At 36.1% G+C, this 19,361-nt stretch overlaps 1 long non-coding RNA gene across 1 annotated transcript in view; it reads left to right on the top strand.

Annotated features, from left to right (window-relative positions):
• LOC125965053 (uncharacterized) overlaps nt 1–19,103 on the top strand; it is a 385,467-nt gene extending 366,364 nt beyond the window's left edge. Inside the window, exon 4 of the long non-coding RNA XR_007478531.1 lies at nt 19,078–19,103. This is a non-coding gene — a long non-coding RNA (uncharacterized LOC125965053). The remainder of the gene's footprint in view (nt 1–19,077) is intronic.
• The last annotated feature ends 258 nt before the right edge of the window (nt 19,104–19,361 follow it).

A 19,361-nucleotide genomic window follows, 5' to 3' on the forward strand; every position in this document is an offset into this window, starting at 1 on the left:
TCTATTTTATATTTGGTTGGTAGTGGATATATGTCAATGCTACTCTCTCACTTCATCCCAGCGTACTCTTCCCCCTCCCTGTGTCCTCAAGTCCATTCTCTACATCTATGTCTTTATTCCTGTCCTGCCCCTAGGTTCATCAGAACTATTTTTTTAGATTCCATATATATGTGTTAACATACAGTATTTGTTTTTCTCTTTCTGACTTACTTCACTCTGTATGACAGACACTAGGTCCATCCACTTCACTACAAATAACTCAATTTTGTTTCTTTTTATGACTGAGTAATATTCCACTGTATATATGTGTCACATCTTCTTTATCCATTCATCTCTCAATGGACACTTAGGTTGCTTCCATGTCCTGGCTGTTGTAAACTGTGCTGCAATGAACATTGTGGTACATGACTCTCTTTGAATTACGGTTTTCTCAGGGTATATGCCCAGTAGCGGGATTGCTGGGTCATAGGGTAGTTCTACTTTTAGTTTTTTAAGGAACCTCCATACTGTTCTCCATAGTAGCTGTATCAATTTACATTCCCACCAAAAGTGCAAAAGGGTTCCCTTTTCTTCACACCCTCTCCAGCATTTATTGTTTGTAGATTTTTTGATGATGGCCATTCTGACTGGTGTGAGATTATGCCTCACTGTAGTTTTGATTTGCATTTCTCTAATGATTAGTGATGTTGAGCATCTTTTCATGTGTTTTCTGGCAATCTATATATCTTTGGAGAAATGCCTATTTAGGTCTTCTGCCCATTTTTGGATTGGGTTGTTTTTTTCATATTGAGCTGCATGAGCTGCTTATATATTTTGGAGATTAATCCTTTGTTGCTTCGTTTGGAAATATTTTCTCCCATTCTGAGGGTTGTCTTTTCATCTTATTTATGGTTTCCTTTGCTGTGCAAAAAGCTTTAAAATTTCATTAGGTCCCATTTGTTTATTTTTGCTTTTATTTCCACTTCTCTAGGAGGTGGATCAAAAAGGATCTTGCTGTGATTTATGTCATAGAGTGTTCTGCCTATGTTTTCCTCTAAGACTTTGATAGTGTCTGGCCTTACATTTAGGTCTTTAATCCATTTTGAGTTTATTTTTGTGTATAGTGTTAGGGAGTGTTCTAATTTCATTCTTTTACATGTAGCTGTCCAGTTTTCCCAGCACCATTTATTGAAGAGGCTGTCTTTTCTCCATTGTATTTTCTTGCCTCCTTTATCAAAAATAAGTTGACCATATACGTGGGTTTATCTCTGGGCTTTCTATCCTGTTCCATTGATCTATATTTGTTTTTGTGCCAGTACCATACTGTCTTGATTACTGTAGCTTTGTAGTATAGTCTGAAGTCAGGGAGCCTGATTTCTCCAGCTCCGTTTTTCTTTCTCAAGATTGCTTTGGTTATTTGGGGTCTTTTCTGTTTCCATACACATTGTGAAATTTTTTGTTCTAGTTCTGTGAAAAATGCCATTGGTAGTTTGATAGGGATTGCATTGAATCTGTATATTGCTTTGGGTAGTATAGTCATTTTCACAATGTTGATTCTTCCAACCCAAGAACATGGTATATCTCTCCATCTGTTTGTATCATCTTTCTTTAATTTCTTTCATCAGTGTCTTCTAGTTTTCTGCATTCAAGTCTTTTGTCTCCTTAGGTAGGTTTATTCCTAGGTATTTTATTGTTTTTGTTGCAATGGTAAATGGGAGTGTTTCCTTATTCTTTCAGATTTTTCATCATTAGTGTATATGAATGCAAGAGATTTCTGTGCATTAATTTTGTATCCTGCTAATTTACCAAATTCATTGATTAGCTTTAGTAGTTTTCTGACAGCATCTTTAGTCATGTCATCTGCAAACAGTGACAGTCTTACTTCTTCTTTTCCAGTTTGGATAATGTAATTGGATTCACTTGTTAGTAGTAAACACAAACATTGTTTACAGACCTTTGAGTATTCACTATTTAAAAACAAAAATTGCATCTCTAGCACGGTAATCTCCTTAATCTCCAAGAGGTACTTCCTAATAGGCTAACTAACTTCAGGATCACAATTTATTACAACCAGAGCATCAGGATGATGTCTTTTCTCTCAGTATAGGTAAACACCTACTACAGTTCAAGACTGTCTAGTCATATCTTTTCTTCTCAGGGTACATATGGCCTAAATCAAATGAGATGTTGATCTTAATCTAGTTCAAAATACATGGATATTCAGTGCCAATATCATTTGATTATATCATTTTAAAAGAAAGTTAATGTTAAGCTGTGTCTACATAAACAACTATTATTAAAAACATGTTTTATGTCCAAACACAAGTATATGCTCATACTCAATTTGATTGCAATAATAAATAAGTCATGGATCATTTACAGAACAATATCATTGAGTATATTACTCAAGCACTAAGTGGTCTGATAGAACCCCCACACTTGGCCACCAAATATACTGGTGTGGGTTGATTATGACTCTTTCTTTTACATCCAGTCATGCAGGGATCCCAGTTTCCTTGTTCTTTAGATGCTACCACACCATCTCAATGCCTAATGTCCAACTTTGCCAAGATAGGAGAATCAGTTTTATTAATTCTATTTAATTGGAAGAGAAATGAATACCCATGTTCTTGTGTAAAGAGTAAGCAGAAAGTGTTTCTATCAAAGATATCATTGTATAAATATCATGATTTTATATATATATATATGCTAGAGATATGTATATACACATATATGTGCATGAATGTATATATATATATGATGTACTCATATACTTAGTGCTTATGTACTAAGTACATAAGTAGTGTTACATATAATGTATACATTATACATGAGTATATGTACATTATATGAATATATATATGAATGTGTGTGTATATGTATACTACTTAGGTACTGCTTAGACTCCATTTTTTACCTACCTTCATTCCTTTAATTAACAGTATACAGGGGGAGGAATCAAAATGATGGAGGAATAGGATGTGGAGCTTACCTCCTCCACAAATACATCAGAAACACATCTACAAGTGGAAGGAGTCACACAGAACATCTACTGAATACTGGCAGAAGACCTAAGACCTCCGAAAGGGCAAAAATTCCTCCACATAACCAGATAGGAAAAAAGAAAAAAGGAAAAAAATTAAAAAGAAAGGAATCCGGATGGGACCTGTGCCCCACGGAGGCAGCTGTGAAGGATGAAAACTTCCCAACCCTGGGAAGCCCCCTCAGTGGTGGGAAGATCAGCCTGGATGGAGGGGGAGCTTCGGAGCCTCAGAGGAAAGCACAGCAAACGATTTGTAGAGGGCAAAATGGAGAGTGACCTGCACAGACAGTTGCTACTGCTGCCCTGAACTCCCCAACCTGAGACACTCATCCACTGCTGAGGGCAGGGGCTGGGTGCTGAAGCTCAGGCTTCAGAGGTCAGACCCAGGTAGAAGCCTGGGGTTGATTGTGGGGAGACAGCCTAAAAAGGCTGGAGTGTGACAACTGAGGGTGCACTTGGAAGGAGCCTGAGCCCACCAGAAAGGCAAGGTGCCATTTTTGGGGGGGCACCTGAGGAGAGGGACGGGACTGCCGTTGGAGTTTCTTTCCCTGTGCATAGGCTCTCAAACAACAGGACACAACCTACATGAGCTCTGGGGGTGGGTGCAAGCCACTGCTGACATCATGGGCTCCAGAGGAGGTCACGGGCTGCCACCACAGCTAGGGGATCTGCTAGCAGGCAGCAATCACTGTCCCTGCTGTCCCAGGCATGTGTGGGCCACAGCTAAGGGGCCCACAAGAAGATGCCAAGTGCAGCCCCTGCTGTTCCAGGGGTGATAGACTACTATCACCACTGAGAACATGTGGGTGGGCGCCAATTGCTACCTCAACATACTGAGAGTGTGCACGGGCCACAAAACCTACACACCCCATATTAAGTGGATAACAGCCAGCACACACTGAGGAAACAGGCAAAAAGCATCCAAATTAAAACAGCCCCTTGATTCCAGACAAGAAGCTGCAGTAGAAAGACTTGAGCTCACCTCCTCTCATGAAAACACTAAAATCACAACTAACTACTGAACACCCATTGACAAAAAAGATTGGAACCTACCAAAAAATATATGCTACATTTAAAAACAAAGAAGCAGCCCCAAAGACATGGTAGGAGGGGAACTTTCATGACATAATCAAATTCCATAACCGCTGGATGGGTGACACACAAACTGGAAAATAACTGTATCTCAAAGGTTCTCACATAGGAGAGTTCTGAGCCCCAGATTAGGCTCCCCAGCCTGAGGGTCTGGCAAAAGGAAGAGGAGCCCCTACAGCATTTGGCTTTGAAGGCCAGTGAGACTTGAGTGGAGGAGCTTCACAGGACTGGGGAAAACAGAGATTCCATTCTTGGAAGGCACACACAAGATTTCACATGCACTGGGACCCAGCAGAAAGCAGTGATTCCATGGGATCCTGGGCTAGAAGTAGCTGTAGGTCATGGAGGGTCTCTGAGGGAGGTGGGACAGAGCTGTGGCTCACTATGGGGGCAAGGACACTGGTAGTGGAGGCTCCAGGGAATATTGATTGCCATGAGCTCTCCCAGAGTTAACCATTTTGGCACTGAGACCTGGCCACACTCAACAGCCTGCAGGTTCCAGTGCTGGGACACCTCACGCCAAAAACCAGCAGGGTGAACACAATGCCACCCATCAGCAGACAGGCTGCCTAAAGTTGTACTGAGCTCAAAGCCACCTCTAAACGCACCCTTGACATGGCCCTTCCCACCAGAGGGTAAAAACCTAACCCCATCCACCAGTAGGCAGGCACCAGTCCCTCCAACCAGGAAGCCTAAACAAGCCCCTGGACCAACCTAACCCCATAAGACGCAGACTCCAGAAGCAAGAGGAACTATGATCCTGCAGCCTGCAGAAAGGACAGAACAAACACAAAAAGTTAGACAAAATCAGACTGCAAAGAAATATGTTTCAGATGAAGGAACAAGATAAAACCCTAGAAAAACAACTAAGTGAAGTGGAGATATGCAATCTACCTGAAAAAGAATTCAGAGTAATGATACTGAAGATAATCCAAGGTCTCAGAGAAAGAATGGAGACACAGCTCAAGAAGATACAAAAAATGATTAACAAAGTGCTAGAAGATTTAAAGAACAAACAGAGCACAATATACTAATCAAAATGAAAATATGCTAGAAGGAATCAACAGCAGAATAAATGAGGCAGAAGAACAAGTAAGTGAGCTGGAAGACAAATTGGTGGAAATCACTGCAATGGAATAGAATAAAGAAAAAATAATGAAAAGAAATGAGGACAGTCTAAGAGACTTCTAGGACAACATTAAAAGGACCAAAATTCACATTATAGGGTCCCAGAAGGAGAAGAGAGAGATAAAGGGCCTATGAAAATATCTGAAGAGATTATAGCCAAAAACATCCCTAACATGAGAAGGGAACACTCAAGTCATGGAAGTGCAGACAGTCTAATACAAGATAAACCTAAGGAAGAATACACCAAGACACATATTAATCAAACAGATAAAATTAAAAACAGAGAAAAAATATTAAAAGCAATAAGGGAAAAGGAACAAATAACATACAAGATTATCCCCATAAGGTTTCAGCAGAAACTCTGCAGGCCAGAGCGGAGCGGCATGATATATTTAAAGTGAGGAAAGGGATAAACCTACAAACAAAAATGCTCTACCAGGCAAGGCTCTCATTCAGATTCGACAGAGAAATCAAAAGCTTTACAGACAAGCAAAAGCTAAGAGAATTTATCACCACCAAACCAGCTTTGAAACAAATCCTAAAGGAATTTCTCTAGGGGGAAAAGAAAAGGCCACTAGAAACAAGAAAATTACAAATGGGAAAGCTCACCAGTAAAAGCAAACATAACATACAAGTAGGAAATCATCCACACACAAATATGATATCAAAACCAGCAATCGTGGGAAGAGGAGGGTACAAATGCACGATATTAAAAATTGAGACCAGCAACTTAAAACAGTCTCATGTGTGTGTATATATGTATACTGCTATATCAAAACCTCATGGTAACTGCAAACCAAAAATTTACAATAGATACACACACAAAAAAGAAAAAGCAATCCAAGCACAACACTAAAGATAATCACCAAATCACAACAGAGAACAAAAGAGGAAGGGAAGAAAAAAGACCTACAAAAACACATCCAAAACAATTAAGAAATGGCAATAAGAACATACATATTGATAATTACCTTAAATGTAAATGGATTAAATGCTCCAACCAAAAGACATAGACTGACTGAATGGATACAAAAATAAGACTCATATATATGCTGTCTACAAGAGACCCACTTCAGTTCTAGGGACACATACAGACTGAAAGTGAGGGGATGGAAAAAGGTATTCCAGGCAAATGAAAGTCAAAAGAAAGCTGGAGGAGTAGCAATACTCATGGCAGAAAAAATAGACATTATATTAAAGACCATATATGACAAACCCATAGCTAACATCATATTCAATGGTGAAAAGCTGAAAGCATTTCCTCTAAGATCAGGAACAAGACAAGTGTGTCCACCCTCTCCACTTTTATTCAACATAGTTTTGGAAGCCCTAGCCACAGCAATCAGAGAAGAAAAAGAAATAAAAGGAATCCAAATTGGAAAAGAAAAGGTAAAACTGTCATTGTTTGCAGATGACATGATACTATAAATGGAAAATCTTACACATGCTATCAGAAAACTACTAGATCTCATCAATGAATTCAGTAAGGTTGCAGGACACGAAATTAAATACACAGAAATCTGTTGCATTTCTATACACTAACAACAAAATATCAGGAGGAGAAATTAAGGAAACAACCCCATTTACCATTTCATCAAAAAGAATAAAATACATAAGAATAAACTTGCCTAAGGAGGCAAAAGACCTGTACTCCAAAAACTATAAGAAATTGATGAAAGAAATAGAAGATGACACAAACAGATGGAAAGAAATACCATGTTCTTGGATTGGAAGAATCAATATTGTCAAAATGATTATATGACCCAAAGTAATCTACAGATTCAATGCAATCCCTATCAAATTACCAGTGGCATTTTTCACAGAACTAGAACAAAATAAATTTTAATTTGTATGGATACACAAAAGACTCCGAATAGCTAAAGAAATCCTCAGTAAGGAAAACTGAGCTGGAGGAATCAGACTCCATGACTTCGGAGTATACTACAAAGCTACAGTAATCAAAACAGTATGGTACTGGCACAAAAACAGAAATATAGATCAATGCAACAGAATACAAAGCCCAGAAATAAACCCATGCACCTATGGTCAATTAGTCCACAACAAAGGAGACAAGAATATACAATGGAAAAAAGATAGTCTCTTTAGTAAGTGGTGCTGGGAAAACTGGACAGCTGCATACAAAACAATGAAATTAGAACATGCTTTAACACCATACACAAAAATAAGCTCAAAATCAATTAAAGACCTAAATATGAGACTGGACACTATAAAACTCCTAGAGGAAAACATAGGCAGAACACTCTTTGACATAAGTTGCAGCATTATCGTTTTCAATCCACCTCCTAGAGTAATGAAAATAGAAACAAAAATAAACAAATGGGACCTAATTAAACTTAAAAGTTTGCACAGCAAAGGAAACCATAAACAAAATGAAAAAACCCACAGAATGGGAGAAAATATTTGCAAACGAAGTGACCAACAAGGGATAAATCTCCAAATTATACAAACAGCTCATGCAGCTAAATACCAAAAAACCCAATCAGAAAATGGGCAGAAGACCTAAATAGACATTTCTCCAAAAAAGACATGCAGATGGCCAAAAAGCACATGAAAAGATGCTCAACATCACTACTTATCCGAGAAATGCAAATCAAAATTACAATGAGATATCACCTCACACTGGTCTGAATGGCCATCATCAGAATGTCTACAAAGAATAAATGCTGGAGAGGGTGTGGAGAAAAAGGAACCCTCCTACACTGTTGGTGGGAATATAAGTTATGGAGAACAGTATGGAGGTTCCTTAAAAAACTAAAAATAGGACTACAGTGTGATCCAGCTATTCCACTTTTAGGCATATACCCAGAGAAAACCATAATTCGAAAAGAGTCATGTACCACAATGTTCACTGAAGCACTGTTTACAATAGCCAAGACACGGAAACAACCTTAATGTCTATCAACAGATGAACAGATAAAGAAGATGTGGTATATATATAAAATGGAATACTAAAAAGAATGAAGTAATGCCATCTGCAGCAACATGGATTGACCTGGAGATTATCATACTAAGTGAAGTAATTCAGACAGAGAAAGACAAATATCCAATGATATCACTTACATGCGAAATCCAAAAAAAAATTATACAAATGATCTTATTTGCTAAACAGAAAGAGGGCTTCCCTGGTGGCACAGTGGTTGAGAGTCCACCTGCCGATGCAGGGGACGTGGGTTTGTGCCCCGGTCCGGGAAGATCCCACGTGCCGCGGAGCGGCTGGGCCCCTGAGCCGTGGCCACTGAGCCTGCGCGTCCGGAGCGCTCCACAACGGGAGAAGCCACGACAGTGAGAGGCCTGTGTACTGCAAAAAAAAAAAAAAAAAAAAAACAGAAACAGACTCACAGACTTAGAGAATTAACTTACGGTTACCAGGTGGGAAGGGAGGGTGGGAGGGATCAACTTGGAGTTTGGCATTGACATGTACACATTTAAAACAGATAATCAGGGTTTCCCTGGTGGCGCAGTGGTTGGGAGTCCGCCTGCTGATGCAGGGGACGCGGGTTCGTGCCCCAGTCTGGGAGGATCCCACATGCCCGCGGAGCGGCTGGGCTCGTGAGCCATGGCCGCTGAGCTTGCGCGTCCGGAGCCTGTGCTCCGCAACGGGAGAGGCCACAACGGTGAGAGGCCCGCGTACAGCAAAAAAAAAAAAAAAAAAGAAAATAGATAATCAACAAGAACCTACTGTATAGCACAGAGAACCCTACTCAATATTCTGTAATAACCTATATGGAAAAAGAACCTGAAAATGAATGGATATGTGTATAACTGAATCACTTAGCTTATACCCATAACTAACACAACATTGTAAATCAATTATATTCACGTAAAAAATAAAAATTTAATTAAAAAGTGAAGGGTAGGGGTATTACTGTAACCCATTCTTAGATCGTGAAGAGTAGCAATGACTAACTATACACAGATGTTCCTGAAAACCACAGAAATATAGGCCCGCCACTCGAAACTGGAAGTCCCAAACACATTCCCCTTAACCCAGGCCCCAGTGGGTCTGCAAGCACTCCTGTGCTATCCAACAGAAGTACCAGACATCATCCCAAAGGGCCCAGTTGATACCAGTGGTAGCACATGTCTATACATATATCCTTAACCTAGATCAGTTGAATAATCTTGTGTAAACAGAGGCAGGCATATTTGGTAATGCTATAAAATGTAGCTTTATCATTATGGCTCATGTTGGAAAAGATTAATTTTGTGGTATTTTTGAAGAAGAGTAAATTCTTATTGCTAAGCCTATTAAACTAATATTTATGAGGTTACACATATATATATAACATGGTCATTCTCATAATCTTACTGATTATCAGATTAAGATCATAAATAAAATGAACTGACTGGAAAGTAACTTAAGTAAGCAACTTACTTAAAATGTTAAGAAACAATTTTGATTTTTAAAGGAACATTGTATAAGTTTATGGAGTTTGGCAACTGTTAATAGTATGTTACATTGAAATACTATTATTTTCATATTTTGGAGCATCTTTCCTTCCCATTATCAGAAAATTTAGTGTGAAAAAATCTATAGTAATAATAAAATGTTTTACAAAACTTAAAAAACCCCACTGATTAATATCTACCACGGACTGGGACTTAGTTTTTAAATGCATATATATTATGAGAGTGATTTGCTAATTAATGTATTATTTAACCATTTTCTATAAGTGCAGCTGCAGGTCTATAGTATTTAGATATATTTCTATTCCTATTTACCTTACATTAGTTTATCTGTGGGAACATATTGCATAAATGTACCACTAGAGCTTTGCTTCTAACATTCTATTTCTTTTCCTCATAAATGTTTCAGAGGGAAATATTAGAAACATGTATAAATAGACACCGAAAAATTTACTGGAGTAATTCAACACACTCCTGCTTCAGCAACTTTATTTGAATCTTTTTTATATTTGTTGTTTGCAACTCTGAATAAAATGTAAATTTTCCCCCAGTTTCTTAAAATAGATGTGTTTAAAAAAAATCTCAGGAGGAACATATGAGTTGAATAACAAGAAGTTTTCCTTTTATAAAGTCTCTAGCATATTTTTTCTTGGGGCAATTCAGGCAGACTAAACAATTTTGACACAAATAAGAGCTGCTTAAATTGTAATTTTAGAAGAAGTCTTGAAATAGGTATGTCTCCTCTTGAGAAGAATTGATGTGCAGGTAGTATGAAAACTCATTCCCAAAAGATAATTGGAGCAGTTTTCTTTTATCTGTGAGGTGATTCTTAATAATCAGAAAGTTTTCTAATTTTAAAGATGAGGGGAAATAAAAAAAAAAAAGCATCCAAGTTAACTCAAAAAGTTAATGGTAGAATAAACTAACTGCAAATAGAACTTTCGTGAAAAGCTTTGTTCTTTTAAAATATATCTTACTATGGCTTCTAAAATTAGTATTTATATTCTCTAAAAGACATAGAGTACTCCCTAAAAGATATCAGCAATTTCTCAGATGTGTTATGAAACTTTAAATAATGCAACATTCTTGCTTTAACGGTAAAGAGACTATAAACGAAGTGTCTTAACTCAGCTACCATAGCAAAAGATCATAGACTTGGTGACTTAACAATAGAAATTAATTTTCTCACAGTTCTGGAGGTTAGAAGTCCAAGGACAAGGTTCTTGCATGGTTGATTTCTGGTGAGGACTCTCTTACTGGCTTGTAGGTGGTGGCCTTCTCCTGGTAGGGGAGAGAGAGAGAGATCAAGCTCTCTGGTGTCTCTTCTTATAAGGGCACTAATTCCATCATGAGGGTCCTACCCTCATGAATTTATCTAAACCTAATTATCTCCCAAAGGCCCAATCTCCAAATACCATCACATTGAGGGTTAAGGCTACATCACATAAATATGGGGGGACACAATCTGAGTGTATAGCATTCCATTCATAAAAGGGAAAATAACATTTACAAAAATAAATTTAAATCTATTTAAGTGTAACTAAAGCTCATAGTGAAATTTTTCGAAAATAAAAAAGTGAAAATAAGCCATCCATAATTTTATCACCTAAAGAGAACTTCTCTTAATATCTGTCTATCTATCCATATACAATTCAAGAAAGAACTTTATAAATACACCAAAATGCCAATAGTGACTGAGTGGATAATATCTGAGTGACTGGCCTCTGAGTTAGCTAGACAAATGTGTATGTATGTGTATTTGTGAAACTGTGTGATGTGTGTGTGTGCATGTGCACTTGATATTCCCTTTTCCATTGTCAGAGGGGAATACCAATTTTTACATGTCTATTTCTCCTAAGATTACATAACTGAAGATTTCAATGATTTTGTTATTTCAAGAATATTATATAAATGGAATTACACATTTTATAACATTTTGGGTATTAGCTTTTTTCACTGAGCATAATTCTCTGACAATTTATCCAAAATTATTGTGTGCATCAAGTCTATCCATTTTTATTACTGAATAGTATACCATGGGATGTATGTACACAGTTTAACTGTTTAACCACTGAAGAACATTTGAGTCATTTCCAAGTTTTGTCTGTAATTAATAAAGCTCCTAAAACATTCATGTATAGGTATTTGTATAATCATATGCTTTTATCTCTCTGGGAAAATTACCAGGAAAAAATTACTAATGGCATGTTTAGTTATATAAAAAATCTAACTGCCAAACTCTTTTCCAGAGAAGTTGTACTATTTTATATTCCCATCAGCAATGTATATGAGTCATCTACTTTCTCTGAATCCACAATTATTTGCTATTGTCAATACTTTTTAAAATTTAATTTTAACCATTTTACATGTATTTAGTAATATCTCATCAGTTCATTTTTTAACATCTTTATTGGAGTATAATTGCTTTACAATGGTGTGTTAGTTTCTGCTTTATAACAAAGTGAATCAGCTATACATATACATATATCCCCATATCTCTTCCCTCTTGCATGTCCCTCCCTATCCCACCCCTCTAGGGGGTCACAAAGCACCGAGGTGATCTCCCTGTTCCCACTAGCTATCTATTTTACATTTGGTAGTGTATATATGTCCATGCCACTCTCTCACTTTGTCCCAGCTTACCCTTCCCCCTCCCCATGTCCTCAAGAGTCATTCTCTAGTAGGTCTGCATCTTTATTCCTGTCTTGCCCCTAGGTTCTTTGTGACCTTTTTTTTTTTTTAAAAATTCCATACATATGGGTTAGCATACGATATTTGTTTTTCTTTCTGACTTACTTCAATCTGTATGACAGACTCTAGGTCCATCCACCTCACTACAAATAACTCAATTTTGTTTCTTTTTATGGCTGAATCTCATCAGTTTTAATTGTGTTTCCCTAATAGCTGTGCTGTTGAATATCTTTTCATGTGCTTATTTGCCATTGACATATCCTCTTCAGTGAAGATTATATTCATGTCTTTTGTTAAAACTGTACTGATCATACAATTTTGAAGTGGCAGGCATGCGGGGGGAATTCCCACAGAACGAAGCAATTCTCAGATACCAGCATGGAAAGCAATTCTAACACTATATACCAGGAGATAGCATCAGATCCCACAGGCTAAGGGCTTAGGCCCACATGACTGCCCCTCCCCACTTCAGATGCATCAATTACAAGCCCAGGTCAGTAGTCATCTGTGATTCTACCCAGCTGGCCATAGATCATAGATTCCAATGACTCCCTCTTTGTGTTTGATTAATTTGCTAGAGCAGCTCACAGAACTCGGGGAAACATTTTACTTACTAGATTACCAGTTTACTATCAAAGGACATAACTCAGCAATAGCCAGATAGAAGAGATGCATAGAGCAAGGTATGGGGAAAGGGTGCAGAGATTTCATGCTGAGTATGCCCCTTTCCCAGCACCTCCAGGTGTTCGCCAACCAGGAAGCTCTCCGAACCCTGTCCTTTTAGGGTTTTATGGAGATTTTATTACATAGTCACAATTGATCAAAACATTGCCCATTGGTGACTGATGCAACCTCCAGCTCCTCTACCCACCCCAGATATCACAGGGTGGAACTGAAAGTTCCACCCCTCTACTCATGGTTGGTTACCCTGGCAACCAGCCTCCATCTTTAGGTGCTTTCCAAAAGTCACCTCTTTAACATAAACCTAGTTGTGGAAAGGGGCTTGTTATGAATGACAAAATACTTATTTCACTTTTATGGCTCCAAAGCAACTTCAGGAACTGAAGACAGGAAATCCAAATATTATTACAACTGATGCTCCCATTATACTCTTACCACTCAGGAAATTCTAAACTTAGGAAATTCTAAACATTTGGGGAGTTGTAAGCCAGCAACCATAGACAAAGACCAAATATATATGAGAAATATATTTTGGTCATCTGAATGACCAAATATATATTTCTTATAAATCACAATATTACATTTGCCCAGTTGGATTGCTTGAGTATATAGGCTACATGCTAGTCCTTTCTTGGATATATGATTTGCAAATATATTCTCCCAATATATAGCTTGTTTGTTCATCCTTTTAAGAGGGTCATTCATAGAGCAAATGTTTCTAATGTTGATGAAGTCCAACTTAACAATTTTAGTCTTTTATGGGCCATATTTTTTGTGTTAAGCCTAAGAATTCCTTGCCTAGGTGTAAATTCTAAAGGTTCTATCCCTTGTTGCCTCTAAAAGTTTTGTAGTTTTACACTTTTCAGTTAAGTCTGTGATCCATTTGAGCTAGTTTTTGTGTAAGATGTTAGGTTTAGATTGAGGATCACTTTTTAGCCAATGAATGTTCAATTACTCCAGCACCATTTGTTGAAAAGGTTATTCTTCCTCCACTGAATTATTTTTGCACCTTCATCAAGAAGCAGTTGGAGAAATGAAATACTTAGATATAAATTTACTAAAATATGTATTGGATCTATATGTAAAAAACTGCAAAACAGTGATGAAAGAGATCACAGAAAAACAAAATAAACGGGGAATATATTCTGTTACGAATTGGAAGACTCAATATTATTAAAATGTCAATTCTTCCCAACCTGCACAATAGATTCAACACAATACTAGTCAAAATCCCAACTAGCTATTTTGTAGATGTTGACAAGCTGATTCTAAAATTTATGAAAAAACAAAAGAACTAAAATAGCAAAACAATACTGGAGAAGAAAAAAGTTCAGAGACTCATAATACCCACTTTCTAGAATTACTATAAAGCTACAGTAATAAAGAGAGTTCAATATTAGCAAAATAATAGGCACATAAATCAAGGGAATAGAATAGAGGGGCTTGAAATAGACTCACACCAATATAGTCAAGTGATTTTTAACAAAGGCACGAAGGCAATTTAATGGAGGAGGGATAGTATTTTCAACAAATAGGGCTAAAGCAATTAGACTTCCTTGTGCAAAACATGAATCTAGATTTACCTCTTAAATTACACAAAAATTAACTCAAAATGTATCACAGGCCTGATGTGTTTCTTTGTGTGTATATGTGTGTATGTATCTGTATATGCATATGTAAAACTATTGCTATACTAAGAGAGAAGATGATTTTATGTATAATACTCCATTAAAACCAGAGAAGGCAGAAAACAAGTGAAAAACAAAACAAAAACAAACAAAAATGAAATAAAGAACAAAGGCAATGGATAGAAAACAATTACAAATATGGTAGATATTATATCAATGATCACTTTAAACATCAATGATTGAAATACAACAATTAAAAGAAAGAGATTCTCAGAGTAAATTATAAAAAATAAGACCCAATACTATACTGTCTACAAGAAACTCTCTTGGCATATAAAGACACAGCTAAATTAAAAGTAAAGGGGTGGAGAAAGATATACCATGCTATATTAATTTCATACAAAGCTGATTTCAGAACAAGGGAAATAATGAAGGATAAGAAAAAACATTACATAATAAAAAGAGGTCAGTTTTCCAAAAAGACTCCCATGTCTATGTCTGTCTCTAAATTTCCCCTTTTTCATATTGTATCAGAAGTCACCCAAATAACCTCCTCTAAGCTTAATTAATTATATCTACAACAACCCTATTTCCAAATGAGGTAACATTACTTAGTACTGTGGTGAGGACTTTAACATGAAATTTAGGAATACACAATTCAACCCATAATGACAAGATACACAACATTCTGGGCTACAAAACACACCTTAACAGGAATAACAATATAATTCATACACAGTGTCCTCTTAGACCACAATGAAATTAACTCAAATCAATAGCAGAAAGAGAGCTGGATTATCTCAATATACTTTGAGATTAAACAACAAACTCCTAACTAACACATAGGTCAAATAATAAGTCTCAAGAAAAAATTTAAACATATTTTGAACTAGATGATAATAAAAATACCACTGGTGAAAATATGTGGGATGCAGGTAAAGCAAGTGATTGGACGAAAATTTATAGCATCTATTGTGTATGTTAGGAAAGAGAGACCTGTAATCAATAATCTAAGCTTTCTCCTTAAAAAACTAGAAAAGCAAATTGAATCCAAAGTAGACAAAAGAAAAGATAATAATAATTAGAGCAGAAATCAGTAAAATTTAAAACAGGAAATCCATAGAAAAAATAAATGAAACCAAAAGCTTGTTCTTTTAAATGATCAAAAAAATTGAGAAACCTCTAATGAGGCTATCAAAAATAAAAAGGGATAAGGCAGGCAAAAATAACTAATATTAGAAATGAAAGAGGGGCCATCATAACTGATCATATAGATACTAAAAAGGATATTATAAACAATCCTATGTCCATAAATTTGGTAACACAGATTAAATGTTAAACACAGATTAAATGTTAAATTAATGTAATTAAATTAAAATTCCTTGAACAAATAGAATCTACCAAATTCACCAAATTTTACAAAAGAAAAAATAGACATTATGAATAGGCCTATATCTATTAAAAACATTGAATCATTAATTAATAACCTTCCAAAACAGAAAGCTCCAGGCCCAGATGAGTTCACTAGTAAATTTTATCAAATATTTAAAGAGGAAATTGTACCATTTTTCTACAGTCTCTTTCAGATAACAGAAGTAGAAGGAACACTTCCTAACTCATTGTATTAGGCCAGCATTACCCTAATATAAAAAGGACAGAAAGACATTATGTTACAAGAAAGGAAAAGTACAACCATAAGTGCAAATCCTCAACCAAATTTTACCAAGTCAAATCCAACAATTTATAAGGAGAATTATATACCAGGACTTAGTGGTGTGGAATCATATACCATGATCCAGGTGTGGAAGGCTGTTTCAACTTTCAAAAACAAATTAATGTAATCCATTAGATCAAGAGGTTAAAGAAGAAAAAAACTTATATGAAAAAATCAATAGATGCATAAAATGCATTTGACAAAATCCAGCATCGATTCCGGATACTCTCAGCAAACTAGAGTTAACTTCAACAATTTAATAAAGAATATCCACAAAAAACCTATAGCTAACATCATACTTAATGATGACAAACTAGATGTTTTCCTGCTAAGAACATGAAGAAGGCAAGGATGTCCTATCTCACCATTCCTACTCAACATTATACTGGAAGTCTTAGTTCATCCTGCTACAACTTAACTCTTTTGTTTACATAACATTTATGATATTAGGATCACGGATAATCTAGTTTTAAATTTTATCCTTATAAATATGATAAAATGAGAAGAGGTGGGTGTATACAGTGACCAGGGTTATTTGAATTATGAAAAGAGGAGTATCTGTAACTGTTAGAGAGATGATTGTGCTTCAGAAGTAAAACATACTAATTCCAAAGCAATAGACATGGATTGCTAATGTGTGAGTCTAAGAATTTATTCAAGATAGCAGCAGAATCAATTCATAAATTATCTATGGTTCAGAGTAGTATTATAGGCAAACTTATTATGAGTGGAATGACTTTGCTGCTTCAGTGTGTATAAGGGGAAAGAGTTAGTAGTACTATGATATTCGCAGCAGAAGAGTGACTCAGTATATCAACAATGCACAGGCTCTGAGGTTATGGAGACTTCATGGCTTCTGTGAAGTTGAAGTGTCTGTATGGTTTACACAGTCTACTCCTTTGGTAAGAAGGACCAAGCAAGAATAAGACCAGTTATAACTATAACATATTTCATGCTCTGTGTTATTAGGGGAAATCCATTGATGTCATAACTAACTAGAAAAGAGGTCTTAGATTTAACACTGAACACAAGAATTAATGGATGATTCCTTTATGGCATCATTTGTAACATTTAAAAAATTGGGAGTAACTAATATTCAACACAAAAGAAACAGTTGAAAAAATGGTAGATAAATAAGAAATACCATGTAAGTAGTGTAAATAATGTTTGAAAAATATTTCATGACATATGGTAAAATATTTAAAAGATCATGCAGACCTGCACAACAATAAGTGTGTTAAACAGTGGGCATGTAGACATTTAAAGACTCTTCCCATTTTCTATATATCCCGTAAACCTCCTAGAGTCATGAAAAAACAAAGAAGAATTATTCCAAAAAAGGATTAAAATGGGTTGTTCTGCCAATCTAGAGAACAGAAATATTTTTATTTTCTTCATTCCTCTACATCTAACTTTCACAGTAAGATTATATACATGATATATATATATATGATTATATATTTACACATAGAAAGAAAGATATATATATATATATATATATACACACAGAGAAAAAAGGCTATAAATATACAGATCTATTACATACACATACAGAGCATATATTACTTTGTTAATTTTTTAATTTCAATAAAAGAAATCATTATGACTTTGTCTATTCTTCTTTTCACCCCTGCCTTGACTGCTCCATAGAACAGGCATTATTTTGTGTGTAATCTCTTCATTGACGTTTCTTCAGAGCCTGTAATAGTGCTTGACAAATGACAGGCACTGAATAAATATTGAATGTCTGACTTATTATGAGATAGATAGGATCATATTCTAAAGGGACAGAATTATTTCATTCATGTTTAATGAACATATGGTCATATGCTGTCATTAAAAATGGTAAATAGGGCTTCCCTGGTGGCACAGTGGTTGAGAGTCTGCCTGCCGATGCAGGGGACACGGGTTTTTGCCCCGGTCTGGGAGGATCCCACATGCCGCGGAGCGGCTGGGCCCATGAGCCATGGTCGCTGGGCCTGCGCGCTCCGCGGTGGGAGAGGCCACAGCAGTGAGAGGTCCACATACCACAAAAAAAAAAAAAAAAAAAAGGTAAATAGTAATGCTTAATGGTTTTTTTGACGTTTTATAACATTAAGTTAGTCTTTTAGGAAAAAAATACAATCTTTAAGGTTCCTCTTTTAGTAATTAAAATTAAAGAAAATATCAGTCTGTTATTTATAGGGTGATCTCTATTATCTGGAAATTTTGTGAAACAGGGACCTGCCATATGAAGGGCCCTGGGTCTCACTGTCATGAATATCTGAGATTTTAGATATTAATCTCCAACTAGGATTATTCATGAAGTGAACATATTTTTAATGTGTTAAAATATCAGTTGGCTAACTGTGATAATTTAAAGTCTTACTCAATTTTGGCAAACTCATTTTGCTATTTCATCATTTAAAATATATTGGGAATCTCAAAAATAAAATGTCCTGGGCCTCTTTCAACCTCTCTGAAACTCTGATGAGAAACATGAAAATACCAGATGCCCTGATAATTTTTTTTCTTTTAAACCCTTATTTTAAGAAGCTATTTATAAATTGTGACAAAAATGGGACACTTAGACTCTTAAGTGTTAATTCCTGATGTGTATTATCATTTTCTCTATTTATCATATTTTATGCAAGGAGCATTACATTTAGCTTTTCAACTCTAAATTTAAGTCTGCCTCTCTTTTCTTGTTTTAGATTTCGCTGATGATACTGACTGGGGGAAAAATATTTGAGAAGTTAAATCAAATTTAACTGGTTGGTTCACTAATTAAACCAGGCACTCTGTGAGGTGTTCTCATGTATGTGATTCCATTAATGTTTCGCTAAATATTCTACTATACATGGACTTCAAACACCTTTCTTTAAATGTGGAGCAACGTTAACAGAAAAATGTTGAATTGTTTGCTTATTTTCATGTTTGTGTTTATGCTGGGTCTACCAAAAGTAAGGCTGCCACTTCTCCCTGGAGTAAATTATAC

Source organism: Orcinus orca, chromosome 7 (genome assembly GCF_937001465.1).
Source record: "Orcinus orca chromosome 7, mOrcOrc1.1, whole genome shotgun sequence".
NCBI classification, from domain to species: Eukaryota; Metazoa; Chordata; class Mammalia; order Artiodactyla; family Delphinidae; genus Orcinus; species Orcinus orca.